The sequence below is a fragment of the Embiotoca jacksoni genome, unplaced genomic scaffold (assembly GCF_022577435.1).
Source record: "Embiotoca jacksoni isolate LCO1_2020_lvr unplaced genomic scaffold, fEmbJac1.0.p SCAF_3, whole genome shotgun sequence".
Classification (NCBI taxonomy): Eukaryota; Metazoa; Chordata; class Actinopteri; family Embiotocidae; genus Embiotoca; species Embiotoca jacksoni.
The window spans coordinates 5714611-5731757 of record NW_027185381.1 but is presented as its reverse complement, the minus strand read 5'-3'; positions in this window follow the sequence as shown (position 1 = coordinate 5731757).

Here is a 17147-nt window from a genome sequence, read left to right as displayed (position 1 = left end):
GTGATAGGTGACAGCAACAGAGAAACTGTCCAGATTTGATCATAAATATATATTATGATTATCAGCTATGATATACTGTGATACTCTGATGCTGAGAATTCAGAAACAAACAACTTGATCAATCTTTGAAATGTGCAACACTATACAGCATGTTCTCGTGCAAATCAGCCCAAATGTGGCCATTTCAAACCATTTTCCTCAGTTATATGACAGCATCACATAAGGATGAACCCATCTTGATTTACACGTCCAACAAGCCACAAAACGTTCCCCTCACTGCAGGGGGAAAAAAAAGATGATAATAATAGGGTTGTTTTCCAAAGGATGGGAAGCGGTGCACTTCAGCTCGCAGGGAATGACAAATATTTACATGAGGGGCCAAGAGAGGGTCAGGCGACAGCAGCTCTATTATCCCAGACAGGGATCCTGTGGAGATGAAGCATCAGGGCGATGCTTCATCTCCACAGGATCCCTGTTTCATCTGCCGGTAGCTGTCAACAATGGTGGCAGCAGTAGAGACGAGAGCTGCTTAATAAGACATACCCTTAGTTTTGTTTAAAAAAATATATTTTTTTTAAAAAGCCACTATTTCTTAAATTTTTTTGTCCATGTTTGATATTATTGTTATCTCTGTATTATGATGATATTAGAAGGAGATCCTGTTGAGCACTGGTAATGTAATAGGGTTTATTTTTAAACAGAGATTTATGAAGAAATGTGATTCTTTCACAGTCAATAGTTTTTTATCCTACACACCTGTCAGTAAGAGTTTAGGGTGAGTAACTTACTTACATTGTGTAACACATGTTGTATGTTTCCTTATAATGGGATTTTTGTTTTGTTTTTAACAATTGGGGAATTATAGAATGTCAATAGCTTTAGGTGTTAAAAATGTGTTACAAATAAATAATAATATATGGAAAATACAAGAAATGAATCTAAAATCTGAAGTTTAGTGAGTAAACATGTTCTAACTAATATAAATCAAAAAGATAAAAGCTGTGTATGTTTGGAGGACTGTCTGAGCTGCATCCAAAAAGACGTTTTAATTCTTTAGCGGTTTATCAATCTAGTTGAAGTCAGTGAGCTCTCTCTTCCTGTAACACATCTGGTGCAAATGATAACTTAAGCTTTTAGATGATTCACTTTTTAACTTTTCATGTACTTAAGGCACATTACAGAGTTCTGCTGGATGAGTCACTGAGAAGCTGCTGCTCTGCCCATAATGATCTATCCCTGAGCTCCACTCCAAATTCATGAATCAGAGAGGCTTGTGCCTGCAGAGTCAGTCTGTGAGTGTGTCCTTTTACTTCTTTTATTTGAAGGATGGCAGTTAAGATCAGGGTAATGGTTGGGTCAGAGCTTGTCTGTTTGATATTGTTTGACCATGTTAGAAATCAAAAGTTTATTGCTGTTCCAAAATACCGTGGTCAAAGGTTGAGTGAAAAGTCCTGGTATTTGATTGTTTGAATAAAGGAGTGACAGAAACAATAGAGAGAAATTCAAAACCTACACAGTTGATCAATCAGTCGTGCATTATGTCAATGCCTTATGCCCATAATATTTTTGTGTTTTTGTGTCATAGACTTAATATAAAGTTGGTTGACGCATCACCACTTCCTTCCACTGTCCATACAAAAGTGCAGGTACAATATCGCTGGTGGTGTAGTACTGATCACAGAGTGGAGATGTGTTATCAATAACTGTCTTTTTCTTTTCTTCCCTTATGGGAAACAAAAAACGCAGGATTAAAAATTAGTACAGTTTACTGCTGAACAACTCATTCTGTGGAGTAAAATAGCGCGGCAACTCATTGGTTGGATAAATCAATGGGGTACCAACCAATTGGTGAATTAGCATTCTGAAGCCTTGAGTCTGACACTGGCTGTCGCAATTTTGTTTTTTAGGAGCCAGAAGTGGCCATATTTGAATGAGCAAGGGAAGAGTGAGGGCTCTTTTTTCAGAGCAGGTGCCAATAACAGCCAACCACAATCATCTTCAATATTTTCAGTCTAGCTCATGTCCCATCTGCAAACGTGGAGAGGTCAGGGTTCATGACCTACTGCAACCAGCCAGTGGAGGCTATCCAGATGTTTTAGTTTTATCTCCCAGGAGCTAGCTTGTTATCTTTCTTTGTATACAGTGTACATGTTATATAGGTCCATTGTTATTTCTTACGAACTATGAGTTAAAAAAAAATAAATGTCTCTGTAAAAACTATTTTTTGTGGCAAAAATCTACAGCCACAGTAGTACTAAGATGAGTCTCTTTTAAGACTCAGCACAGGACCAAATGTTTTAAGACAGGCTGTCAGGGCCCCCACCATGGGAAGTCCTTGTCTGAAAGTTTGAAGCTTGCAGAATTCATAATGTTTTTTGTTTTAATCCATTTTATTTTCACGTGTTGCACTTTATCCATTTTTATTTACCATTTTGTATTTTAACGGATGTTATTATTATTATTATTACATTTTAAAAAAAAACTTACTATCCAACATCTAGAAAGAGGGAAACATCTCCTGACACTTATTCCATGCTGAGGGAAACCTTCAACAAGCACAGAGAAAGAAAACACAAAAGCATCACTTACACACATGGACTTCTTACAGAATTCCTCATGACAGGGTGTGAGTCAGTTTACCTGAGGCTAAGAACAGAAATGTCCTCACGAAAACACACTTTAAATAGTTATCTTGTCACATGTGTAGTCTGTGGGTCATTTGCTAATCGCATCATGAAGATAGTGACAGTAAATGACAACATAAATGAGCCTCAAAGCACAGTGAGTCACATCTTTTTTCCCTCCATACTGTATCAACTCACAGGCTTTTGCATCGCCTGTTTGCAAGCAGCAGACGGGCAGGTGTGAAATTTTGCAGTGGTGCGCCTGTTGTCACTGAAGTATGGTAGCTGTTGGACAGCAGGAACTAATTTGTTCTTCAGGGCTGCAGCCCATTAAAAGGTCTGTTCTACCTGCTGGGGGCTTCATGTGCTTCAGGTCTATTTATGTTGTACAACACTTCACAGATCATGACCACAGGCTCAGTAATGTCTGCTTCTGTTTGGTCGGCTGCTTGATGAATGGTCTACCTATACGTCAGGCCTCCCTGCTGTCAGCTGCAAAAGGATCCCACTGATGTTTTGAATTATGGGGTATATGCCCAGGGTGGACAGGCACATTTAGTGGCAGTACATGCTAAGTTATAGACATCTACAAAGTGCTCCATGCACAATTATAGATTTTTGTGGATGGAAACACAAAAACAGGTGAACGTTTTACACAGACAAACCAGGATAGCTAATGGCAACCTTTAAATGTGAAACTACAATAATTAGCCAATTTCACTATCTATTTTCCATAAAACAGCCAAACATGCCCTGGTTCCAGCTTAATTTGAGAATTCTATGCACTTTTTTGCCTATTTTATAGTAAACTGATACTCAAAACATTTGCAGCTATTGCCCAGTTACATATATAAATGAAATAAAGTTCATCATCACCATGATGTGAACTTTCACCTTGCTTTATGTGTGCATATTGCTACTGAACTAGTTTTATTAGCTAAGCAGCACTTCATTAACTAGTAGTCAAAGACTACTAGTCCAATGAAAATCAAGTTTTCAACCTTGTGAACATGTTCATTGGCTGTATATTTATTTGCTAGAAACCAAGCAAAATAAGCAGGCAACACAATGACTGAGCTTTTCCACTTTGGAACTGCAGTGTACCACTAAACACTGATACAGACAGTCAGGATTTCATACGTCTCATACCTGAGAAACCAATCCTGTCAACTTGCATGATTGGGCTTTTTATATATGCTGAGGTGTGTGGAGATAGATGTGGGGAATATTATATTTTCAAAGTGTACTACATCAAGGCAAAGATGAAGAGTCACATCGAAGTCAAGGTATTTAAGGATTTTCTTCTTCAGAAAAACATCTAAATATGTCATTTTGACGAACGGAGATCAGTTTAAAAGACTTTAATGCTGACTCCCTTTAGACCCTCCTTCAAATCTTTGCCTCACATTGTACGACGGTACTCCTAAAACATACTGCACATTCATCTTTGTTACCTTGTTTAACTTAAGCCAAAACCTGCCTGTTAGCTTGATACGCGTGTAAAATATGTCTTACTTGTGTTAGTTTTCTTTCCTTTTGTCTGACCACTTAATATTTTTTTAACTGGATAACAAACTGAAAGGTTTGATTCTCCATGAAATTATCTATACGACAAGTTTATAGCCACTAGCCACTCTGCTGACAACTTCGCCTCTGTCTTTGCAGACATTAGTAGGGCTATAGCCTATTTTCCATCGGTTCTGTCTGCAATGCGTTCCGTCTCCAACGCGGCTGCCAGAGTGACTAGCCGCCATTAAAGTCAATGTTTCACATCCCACCGGTTGAGCCTCAGTCTATCTAACCAACGTCCCAGAAGTGGCTCGCCGCACTGCTCCGCTAAAGATAAGCAGGGAGTCTATTTCTCACAGAAGCCGCTCGGATACTGCTGCAATCTCGAACAGTGCAGATTGGCCGGGCAAGAAGTTTGTCGAGAAACAAAATATAATTAAGGGAAACATTTTTTGCAAACTCCCGGTTGTAAAAAAACCTCACCAGCTACATCAAAGTTTACCCCCACGGTCTTTCAATTTGCACAAGAAATACATTATCCTCCCGCTACAGACACGGTAAGTGAAATAGTTACGCAATAAATAGGAGGATTCATGTTTTTAATGATGGTTGTATTAACTTTGTCTGTAAGTAGTAAGTAAGAAATGACAAAAATAACCACAAAATGGACAAAAAAAAGAAGACATTTAACGACGTTTACCCACGATAGAACCACAGAAATCAAAGAAACATGACCCAAATGAGGATGTAAGATAAAACTGGCAAACAAAACACTGTGTCTGACACCGCTGGTGGAATATGAAGCCACGCAGAGGACAGAACAAAACTGTGGCACACACACACAACGGACAGCAATGGACCTGTCTACAGTGGAATACATGGGTATGCCTTCCCAGAGCAGACCAATGACTTTGCTTTCTCCTTTATTAACCTCTGCCTGTCAACCCTAGTTGTTGTCATTATTGTTTTTAACTTTCTTGTACAGCACCTTGTGACTCGTGTTTTGCAAGGTGCTCTATAAATGAAGTTTACCTACTTACTTATACCTGAATAGTGCAGTACAATGGGGGCTTCTTGATCAAAGCCCTCACCAAATGGTTTTAAACATCTAGAATTTCCACCAACTTCATGCAGTGTTACTGACAGACAAAGCACCTTGTTTAGAAAAGAAACACTGCACCATGTGTTGGTTTATGTTATTATTCTGTGTTGGATGTTACTGCATTCAGTTCAGGGTATGATCCCCACCACAGTCTTCTGATATATAATTTATTTAACACAGTACCCAGCATCTGGGGAACATGAGTATTACAGTCTGACTCCTGCCTGATGTAACTTTGGAACAAATGGAAATCTTTCTTAAATACCAAAACAGAACCACAGTCCAGCATAGCAGAGTGAATGGAACTGTGGGCAGAAGAAGCTGCCAGATTTTGAGGACCCGACTATTGTGGCTTTGGCTTCGCTGAAGGAGGAAAGAAGGACACTCTTATCCCAGAAATATTTAAATATGGAGGCATATACACAAAGAGACCAAATATAATGTTAATGCATTCTTCTTTTGCTAAAAATCCAGAACATTCCTAAACAGAACTCTCTTTTTTACAGAGATTCTGCAGCTCCCCTGAAGAGTGCAAGTTTTTTTTTTACATTATGCGGCTTCAGTGTGTTAAGAAGTGACATATGAGCTAAGAAAATAGTCAAAGCATCTGGCAAATTGTAGTTTTAAACGTGCAAGTCACGCCTTGATTTTTTTTTGGGTGAAGGTCGAGTCTGTGCTCCTCCCAAAGTAGCACATGGGAAGGGAGTATTGGCCTCTGACTGGTAGAATTGAATCCTCGAAAACGGGGGCAGACATCTGATTCCCAGATGTTTCAGACGCCCTCTGATGTGCAGCCAAGACCAGATTCACCTAAGACAAAACACACTGTTTCTCCCTTTTTTTCCCCCTGTCTCTTTGTCTCAGTCTACCTCTAACCTCAAACTTGATTTTCTCAGTCCCTCACACATGCCTGGTTACATGCATCATAAGGTAGGAAAAATACAGAACTGCAGGCATATGTGGAAAAAAAAAATCATACTTTGTCTGTCAAACCGCCTTTAGCTGACTTGCCTCTCACTTTGGTTAGCTCTTTGTTTTTCTCTCAGTCTCACACGTCAGCAAACCCACAATTACGCAACTTTTCCGATATTCCTACATGGGCTGTAAAAGCGAGCCGCTGCAACTTATTGTAGAGCACACACGAACAAATTCTAGCAAAGAAACTTGGCTAACCTGTTAGCAGCATAATGACTCACCAACCTCTTTCAGACTGTAACCTCAGGCCAGGTTTCTGCACACAAGCCACTCTGGGAAAAGTGCTGTTCTGTTGTAGAGATGTTTGTCAGCTGAGTGCATGTATGTGCTCCATCTGTGTTTGCCATTTATTTTAATGCAATTCAGCAGCTTGGATCCTTTCATCAGTAAATTTACTGACTGCTAGTGAGCCATGTGCAACACAAATAGGTTTTATGTTTGAGTGTTTATGTGAGACAGGAAAAAAAAAGCAAGTAAGAGATCATCTCTTTGTTAATGTGTGTCTGGTTGCCTATGTATGGCGTGACAGTTCTACTGATTTGATATCCAAGGGCATTCACTGCGCATCTTCTGCAATGCTGTGTAAGCATTTGTTAACACAAAACTGTCAGATGATATATATTCAGATTTATATCAGTGACTCAACCACAATATTCTCATCCACAGCAGCTGATGAAGAAACTTTCCCCATTAAAAAAAGAAGCATCAGCATCTGGCACTTAGAGCTTCACAAATTAAGACATGAATCACTGCTAAGACTTTTGTCATGTTTCTCCAAAAAAAAGGGTTTTCTGGAAGTCAGGAGATGAAGTTTATTCAAAAGTTAATGGCCATAAAGGTTTGAAAAAATACAAAGGCTTTTGGATGAGTTTTCTTTGTATCTCAGTTGAGAAAATAAAAGAGGTGAAAGAAAATTAACTGCTAGCTGCTAATTTTATATTTGCAAGACCAGAAATAAATCACACAAAGAAGTCTGCTTGGAGGTCAGATGAGGTAAGCTGCCAGATTTGTGCTCCCAGACAACTGTTCCTGACTGCTAGACAGCATTGAAGCTCTGTTTTTGCCTCAGCTCCTGATTGTTATGTGCACACTTCTCTTTTTTACAGATTTTTCAAGATTTTTGGTTTCAATCTCTGGCTTTCGTGTAAGTAAGCCTGGAAAGTTTATAATCCTGTTTTCAAAAAAGTTGGGATGCTGTGTAAAATGTAAATATAAACAGATTGTGATGATTTGCATGATAAACCCATATTTAATTGCAAATAGACCAAAGACATATCAAATGTTGAAAAAGAGAAATATTATTGTTCCATGAAAAACATGTGCTCATTTTGGAAAAAACTATGTTGCAAAGAAGAAACCATAGATGAACATGAGCCAGAAGTCCTGCCGCCCTCTCTGGACCTGAGCCCCCTTAAGATGGACAGAGGCAAAGAGGAAAACTGTTCTGTTGTCTGACAAATCAAACTTTGAGATTCTTTTTGGAAATCATCGATGCCACAAAGATGCTGCTAAAGAGGAGGAGAGGGACCATCCAGCTTGTTCACAGTTCAAAAGCCAGCAAGCCAGTATGGTATGTGGGTGCATTTGTGCACATGGCATTGGTAGCTTGCAATCATTAATGGTGAACAATATATACAGGTTTTGGTTGAACATACGCTGCCATCCAAACGACATCTTTTTCAGGAAGGCCTTGCTTATTTCAGCAAAACGCTGTTAAACTGAATTCTGAATGTATTACAACAGCATGGAGGTGATGCAACACAGTGGTAAACATACTGGTGTCCTAATTTTTTGTTAAATGTACTGTTGGCATCAAATTCAAAATTAGCATATATTTTTTTATCAACAATAAAATGTCTTAGTTTCAACATTTGATATGTTGTCTTTGGGCTCTTTTCAATTATATATTGGTTTACATGATTTGAAAGTCATCACATCCAGTTTTTATTTACATTTTACACTGTCCGAATTTTTTTTGGAACGGGGCTGTATTTGCATAGCATCATTCTGGATCAGAAGTCACAAATAGCTTCACAATAAAAGATAAAAACCCAGATAAAGCAGACAAAAAGACAAAGGAATAAAAATCCCACATGAAACAGGCACATCTAAAAGGGGTCTGCTTTTTAAAGGAATTAATCTGCCAAACTGAAGTTGCTTTCAAAGTTTAGGTGCCAAGGCTTCAAAGGCATATTTCCTTTTAGTTTTCAGTCTGAATCGAAGAACAACCAACAAACATTATCAGAAGACTGTAGAGAACCTACTGGTGACATAAGGTTGCAGTTGTATATTGTAGTTGTCTAATGTAGGAAGGTTGCCCATTTATGACTATAAAAGTAATCACAAGAATCCAGAATTTCATGTGAATCTAGTGTAAAGAGATCAGGATTGGAGTTACATGAAACCTCTTTGAAAACCCAGTTGAGATCTTGGCAACATTCTGGACCACTAGGGCATGCGAATATGGAATTACAATATTTCTAGATGGGATGAAAAAAAAGCATGAATAATCATCTCTGTCTTTGAGCCACAAGATTCCCAAGTTTAGCTTTAGTCCTCAGTTGGAAAATGCAGGAATGACAAAAAGACTGTACATGCTCTTTTAGAATCAAGTCCTGCTCAAGAGTGACACTAAGATTTCTAAATGAGCATTTAGCAGATAGAAAAAAAAATAACCAAAGCTTTCCCTGCACCTAAGGACAGACAGGGGTACAGATAAGGACCTCTGTTTTATCAAAGTTAAACAGTAAAAAAAAATCATTAGCCATCCAATTTTTAGATGCATTTAGACCATGTAAAAACCTGCCATATTTTGGTTATTAAAAAAGACGTACCATCTGCATAGCAAGGATAAGATAATACAGGGGGATTTCATTATATATAAGGCAAATAAGATCAGAACAGAACCTTGTGGCACACCACACCGCACAACTGAGGTGCTGATGAGGACACATGACAACCGACAACAACTGATTGTACTGCCATAGTACCCAAGTCTGTCAATTAGGACACTGGTGTTATCATGCTTATGTTATTAGAAATGTCAAAGTTTCTCAAATCCTTATATATTCCCATTTTGTAAGTAAAACACATCTTGAACTAAAGAATTGAAGGCATTCTGCCGTTCCACTCTTTACTGATTTTTACATTATTATTATTTTTCATGATTCAAAAAAATTTCATGTCAATATTTTTGCACAAGTGCATGGATGCATTTCTTTCTGTATTTTCCAGCTGATGGGCCCCCTGAGACTCATATACAGTACATCCTGCTTTTCTTTCCTGTCACCTTTCCTCAGTTACCATGATACATTCATCTCCTCACAAACTCCTGTGGATGACTAATAACAGAACTAAACCTTGTAACCATTAATTCTCAATCTCTCCTACATGAGAGCTGCCATGATACCAGCCTCTCTCACATCACCATTACATAGCATTATCAGATGGAGACAGGGGCAAAAGGATGCTGCATTTTAAGGGCCTCATCTGCAGATGGAACAGGAGGATTCTTGCTGTCTTGGTTACTTTTGCCAGTATGATGTCTGGATGAGATAGTGTGTGCATTTATGCATGTAGGTCATGTGCGCACACGCATGTGTGTGTGTGTGTGTGTGTGTGTGTGTGTGTGTGTGCCTTGATGGATGTCGAGTCCTCAGAAAAGTGCTCTAAACAAATTAACCATAGGCTTCAATATTCACAAGCAGCCCTGAAAGATGTTAAAACGTATGTTAATAACATAAAGCATTTTTGGAACTACTTGTTTCCCATAAAACTGATGGCTTTGATGTCTGTTGATTATCCACTGGAAGCAATGCATTGTTTCTTTATAGTCACATTAGTAATGTTTTCGCTACGGTCCCTACACAACCACCTATTCTGACAGATTAGTCTTTTTTCCTGAATCAACTTAAATGTTTTCAAGAGGACCAGATAAAATAGATAATTATTCAAGGACTGCTCACTGAGCAGCTCAGCTGCTACTTGCTAGTTCTTACCTAACATTGTGTTTGTCCGTCTTTTCTGATCCTCTTATCAAAAAGTATTAAAAGTAAAAGTATTATGATAGGCATATTCATAGTGGTGGTGTCCAATTGTGCTCTATGAATATTTTTATTTATCGAACTTCTGGAGGAGTAAATGTTTGTACTGTATCTGTAAGGAGAATAATGACATGACATCAACTATCTTTTTGTGGTAGTTTACACAGCAAATACAAAAATAAAAATAAAAGCAGCATAGTGAAAAACAGTTTTTGCTGCTCTATAATTTTAGTGCTTTCAGTCGCGCAAAGAAAAGTTACAACATACCACCTGTGCCAAGGAGGGAAATATGTTGTTTTAGTGATTTGGGTAAAGATGCTGTTTGAATCAACACATTTCTGAGTGCTTATAATAATAATAATAATAATATAATTTACTGTGACTGTGTGATCCCCAGAGTAGGTCTGTTCAGCGTGTGCATTGGTGCATTTCAAATATCGAGGGGCAGAACCACAGACCGTACTGCTACTTGCCTCATCGGTGATGAAGAGAGCGAGCTGCTCTGTCTGGAGCTGCTTTGTCTGGAGCTGCTCTGAGGAGTCGCCATTCTGTTTGACGCCATCTTACTTCAGTTCAGCACCTGAAACACAACACATACAACATAAACACCAAAACTGCAGGACGTGAATGCGATGCCATCTTCCTTTATTATCATATTTTCCTGTGAAACTGAAGAAAGTCAAATGTGATCAAATGTAATAATAATAATCTCAGACTGAATACTTCCTCGCACCACTGCATCATTCAGAATACTCACTTTGCATACAGTATCACACACATATGACCACGCATTCTGCAGCCTGTAGGCTGTGTTGCTTGCCACCGCAGTGGCACTACAATACCTCCTTATTGATCCACCTCAAAGCATTCTATTCTTGTCTTGTCTTTTTTCATCCAAGTAATTCAATTATCAATAAACCTCCCTGTTTTAAATAGCTGCAAGCCGCTGGTGTGCCAGTGGAATATTTCTTATCTTCTAATTTGTTGGCTGGCTGCCAGCCAGTGACTCTCTTGCCTACTTTGAGCCTGAGCAAAAGGGGCTGACGCTCTTAAGTGCCCGCAACTTTATTCCGCTGTTTTATTGATGTATCCCATTTAGATTAGTCCATTTTCAATTGGGAGAAGCCACAGATGCCCTCCTGCCTGAACCACACTCTGATCCTTTTAGTTAATGATATCCTGCAGTGGTGTGGTTACAAATTTCATGTTTACTGTTGGGTATAATTAGCAGGTAGTTACAAAGTGAAACTATCTCTCTCTCACGCACACAAACACACAGGTTTCAGCGGCTGTGCCCTGCTTTTTTATTAAAAGCTTACAGAGTGTTATGAGATCGATAGATTTAAACAGGAGAACTCAAACAAGGAGTGGGAAAGACTGCAGGTATGTGATGCACATGAGGCGTCACTCTTTTGGTGTTAGCCTGCTTTTTAAGTGCTGCAGTGTTCAAGGCGAGATGCCATGATGACACAACAACTGATCCATTTTGTTGAGTTTGGAGATGGCGAGGATAGGGCACAGCAACGCATTAGAGGAGTCACCGATTCAGTTTGCTTCAATTGCTCAGAACTCTCTGTGTTACATAATCATGAGCAACAAGGGAACGATTTAATGAAGGTTGAGGATAACAATTTTTTTCCTTTCTTTGGAGGTGAGTGACAGAGTCAGTGAATGTGTCAGAGGAGATCACAGAGACGTTCAAACGGATTAATTGGTGAAGGGGTAATACAGACAAAAAAATAGAGGAAGAGACCAGAAAGACAAGATGCAGAGGAGAAAGAGTGAGGTGGGGGTCTTTTAACTGCAGTCTTGGCATGGCTCCTGCAGAGCCATTTTCAGAGAAACCATCACAGTGAATCAGAAATTATACCAGTACTGTGCCAGGACTATGGAAGTCTGGAAGACTGTGTTGGGGAAAAGCCCACATCTATTACACTTGGTGCAGTGAGAATAAAGTAGGAATAGGATACCCAAGAACGAGTGGTGGTATAATTGCAATAAGAGGTGTATTATGGTGAATTATATTGGCACTATAATTGAGCAAAGGGTCACAGCCAACAAGTCAAAGTTCCAACAGATTCCATTACATGGGCCTCCGGCTCGTTACAGTGTTCTTCTGTGGATTACCCTACAAATGGAGATGAGTTGTCCAATCAAGCAATTCAGTCCTGAGCATTTAGAGTGTGCCACTAAGTGCTGTGTTAAGGACCACTGCACTGAAAGTGATCACTGTCATTCTGCCATGAGTGGCCACAGGCTGTTTTTGTCTCCTGAATTGATTTAGTTTTGGTGACAGTGCTCTGCTATGTTGTAATGAGTCGTGAAATGTAACAAATAAAAGTCAAAGCTATAATTTCTATTCATTTTAAAATAAGACTATCTGTGAGCTGCAGTCAGCGCAGGTTAGACATCCGTAAGCACACGGAGGCTGCAAGTGCAACAGAAATATGAGTTTCCTAAGCAGATGGTCAGCTTTGACGGTATCCTGGCTAATTTTCTTGCTGGGGTGGACATTTCTTTTCATGTCTGAGCTGAAACCTGAGTGGCCCAGTGGGTTTCTCCATTCGGTTGCCGTGGAAAACGTGCCAGTTGTAGGTAAGCCAAACAAAGGACACCTCTGTCTCTGTCTCATGTCACATTTTGGGTAAAATAACAACCACTCGGTGACTTGTGTGTGTAAGTGAAATCACTTGGGTGTGCGTTCCAGATTTACTGCAGTACTTGTATTTATTCTTTGCATGTGTGCTGAGAAAACTTGTGTGTGCTTGTGTGTATGTTCCTGTCACGTTTGATGTTGTTTCTGTTCCAAGTTAGAGTCCCGTAAAATCTGCATTTAATTAAAAAGTCATCTTAATTCTTCCTCATCAGAGCTCAGAAGCCTTTATATAGTCTGGCTGTACAGCTCAGCAGTTTAACTGAGGTTGGAAAGAACCTACATAGCGTAGGGTCTAAATTATCATGCCGACTGGACTACTGTAACTCCCTTTTCACCTGCCTTAGTAAGTCATCTCTGGACCATCTACAGCTGGTCCAAAATGCTGCTGCAAAGCTCTTAAGCAGGTCAAGTAGAATGACTCACATCATCCCCATTTTATCCTCCCTTCACTGATTTCCTATCGGGTTCAGGGTCCAGTTGAAAGTCCTTGTTCTTACTTATAGAGCCCTCCATGGTCAGGCCCTGGAATATATAATTGACCAGCTCCATCATTAAACGACCTGCAGGTCACTTAGGTCTTCTGGTCAGGGTTCACTGGCTGTCCCGTACACTCATTTGAAAACTAAATGTGATCGCACTTTTAAAACGGTTGCTCCAACTATGTGGAACTCTTTCCCCTTGATGTACGTTTGGCAGTGTCTGTTGACTCCTTCAAAAGAAATCTTAAAACGTATGTTTTCAGATTGGCCTTTGGCTCCCCTCATGATATCGAGTGCTTGTATTTGAGTGTTCTGTTGTTGTGTACTGTGATTGTAGGTTGCTTTTAATATTGTTGTCTTCTGCTGTTATTTATGTTGTGAAGCACTTTGTGACTTCGTCTGTGAAAGGTGCTATAGTACATAAACGTATTACTACTTATTAAATAACTAGCTAGTTTTTTTCACACATATAGTACACCAACCACACCAACTCATTCAAGGGTTTTCCCTTATTTTTAATATTCTCTACATTTTAGAACATACTGAAGACATCAGTACTATGAAAAAAGATAATGTAATAAGCTAAAAAAAAAAAAAAAAAAAAACTTTAACGTTTAACACATTTTTTGTCTCGGAAATAAAATCATCATATGTAGGATGAAAGAACATATAAGAAGATTTCATCATCCACTCTGGTCTCCATAAGTGCTGTGTCACTGATTAAAATTACATTTCAACTCTATAATATTCTGCGGTCAAGCATAATGCCTCTTGCAGATTCTGGGTAAAAACACCAAATGAATACTAAAACTGGTCTGCAGAAAATAAAATACCGCACCACTGTGGCTTAGCTTCACTGTTGTGCCAAAAGCAACGATTTCCGATTCGACAAAAACAGAAGAAATCAAACTCTGAGGAGAAACAAGTGAAGCCACTCACCATTTTGAGAGGCCAGCTTGAATCAATGTAATAGAGTACAAGATGGCCTGAGTCAAGCTTTGTACTCCAAGTTTAATATCCTTGATGTTTTAGGAGTGCCTCATTTTGTAACCCATTCCTTATGGTTTGGCTTCATTTCAAAACTGCTGGTGATTAAGTACAAAACGCTTCTTCTCCTGCTGCTATATGCTCTGAGACTGAAGAAAGCAACTCCCAAAGAAGTTGCTTCTGGCCATCGGCCTTTAAATACAGTGGACATGCTCTGCATCAGCGACTCGACGGTGCCGGCCTGTTTGTGTCCTATCATTGAGCTGGAGACTAGGTTCACAGGAGGAGACAGTGGTCACAGTCTCACCGCAGAGCTGTCATGTGGGGAAGAAAAAAGAGCAGGAAGGGTACTGTATGAGTGCTTGGGTGGGAACAAGCTGGAAGCTGGCTGTGCTGAAATGGAGGCCCAACATTCCCATCCCACACAGTGGGCTGGCTCAAAGTGGGTCCTTGTACTTGGACAGAGAGACGCACACAGGGCAGCAGATAATGCCTGATGTGAACTGCTACTGCCTGAAAAATTTCTGAGTTAGCTCTGTATTGTACAAAGCTAAAAACGACTTTAACACTAGCTCCAAACAACAGTCTCTGAATCCATGAAGTGTTAATGTCATTCTCAACCCACTGAGCTACTCGGTAACAAAATCATCATCAGAGAGAGATTGTTTCCAGACAAAATTTCCAGATTTCCTGTAAAAATACTTAAATTGAGATTAAGTAAAACTTTTTTTCAACAGTAATGTAGATGGAAAACAGAAATAGGTTGTGGTGCAATACAGAGAAATAGCAGATTTGCACATGCTGCTAACATAATTAATGTGTACACATGCATGTCTAACAAAAACAGTTCCAAGTGTCTCAACCAAGATAACTTTACCGTTCCATTACCAAAACTGAAAATCAGATAACGTGCAATTAATTGACAGGATATTACAATCCATGAATACAAATTGGCCCACCAAGTTGTCTCTTGTTTATGTTGATCATTTATTTTTGTATTCTTTTTTTACTTAATTCAAGTCTTAATCCATGTCCAACTATATAAAGCAATTTGTAGTTTTTATATAGCAAGTGCTGTATTCATAATAATTAAAAAAAAAAAAAAAAAAAGGTTTATTTATTTTCAGAAAGCAGGTCCTGTGCAGATGTTGGGAGGACATCTTTTTCAGACACAACAGCCCTCTTGCCCATTATCTGAGTGAGTCTAAATGCAGAGCATTCCACAGATAACTCTGGCATGGACAGCTTTTTTTAAGTGTGGATTGTATTTTGGTCAAGGCAGACACTCACTAAAGTATTTGGTTGGTATGCTAAGAGAGTTACATCTGTATAACCCTTAAAATCTACAGAGGTTGAACATAGTAAGTGCTTTGCAACCCCATATTCTCTTGCAGACTGTGTGACTGTAGCCGAAGTTGAGAGGCTTATAATATCACCTTACCATAATGTGCACAGGAAGATCTGACTAATTACATGTGCATATTTCATTAAATTAATGTATTATTAGATGTATTCTCATGACATGTATGAACGTTTTAGACTTATCCTTTCCCCTGCAGCCCCTGGAGGTGTCAAACAGACTGAGAAGCAAATAAGAAAAAGGGTAAATATAAAATCACAATTCAAATCGGTAGGTAGGTTTATCTTATCTTTTCAGTACAAGTGCAACGCTTTAGTGCATCAATCTGTTCCTGTTGTTGGATGATATCAGTAAAAAACACAATGATATTAATCTATATCTCATAAAAATTCAGACTGTCTCACTCTGCGCACCAGGCCCGCAGGGTCTTCTCCGATTGGTGATGATATTTTTCCAAGAGAAGTGATCGGTCAGTAGGCGGTACTTTCTTACGTTTTGATCGGATATCTCCAACATAACCTGCTCCGGACCAGGTTGAGTTTGCAGCATAAGTTACCATGGTGATCTAGACAGCTTGAAAGAGAGCCACCTTCTTGACATTGACAACCCTGGCTTTAGTTTCTACAAACCTCGCCAACCCACTAATCTCACTTCGTAGTACACCCCTCTGTTATGTTTAAGTGTGCATGTTTACAGATGGGTTTTTTTTCCCCATTCCTGTAGATATTTGTTGTTTGGTTTGTTTGGTTGTAGGTGTACATGAAACTGCACAAAGATGTGAAAATACTTGTTTTTGTCCTTTGCCAGAGCAGGACAGTTTCCCAAATCTGTCCATCATACAAGCTACTTTCAAGAATTTCTGTTAACAAGTCCTTATTTCTTTTCTTCTGTTTATGTAAATATAAACAAATAAAAATTGTTGTTTTTAGCCCAAGCACATTCAACTTCACAATCCATCTTCTTAAGCATCATCCAGCAACACATTCTTACAACTCCACTGACACCTGCGAGTTGTTCAGTGGAGTCATTGGATTCAGCCGCTCCTCAGCGGCACTACTGGTGAAACGGGAGATCTGAGATCTGAATGATCGTCTGAGCAAACAACTTGGCCATAAACCAAACCTTGTGGATAACATCACTCACTGGATAACATAAAGCTTACACAGAGAACCAAAAAGAATGTCAAGACAAACGCTGTTAGTACTGTTACCTTTACTGGGAACAAAGAAACTTCTCAAGCTACTCTAGCAGTTCCCTGACATGGTCTTTCTGTAAAATATTACTTTATAGTTCACTGCTTCTGTCTCGTACTGCCATACTCCACCTCCAAACCTTGAGGAGTTCCATATTTGGTAAAAATATGGATGTTGGTAACATAAAAAAGGGATGCCACCATTAAAACTTTGCCTTTA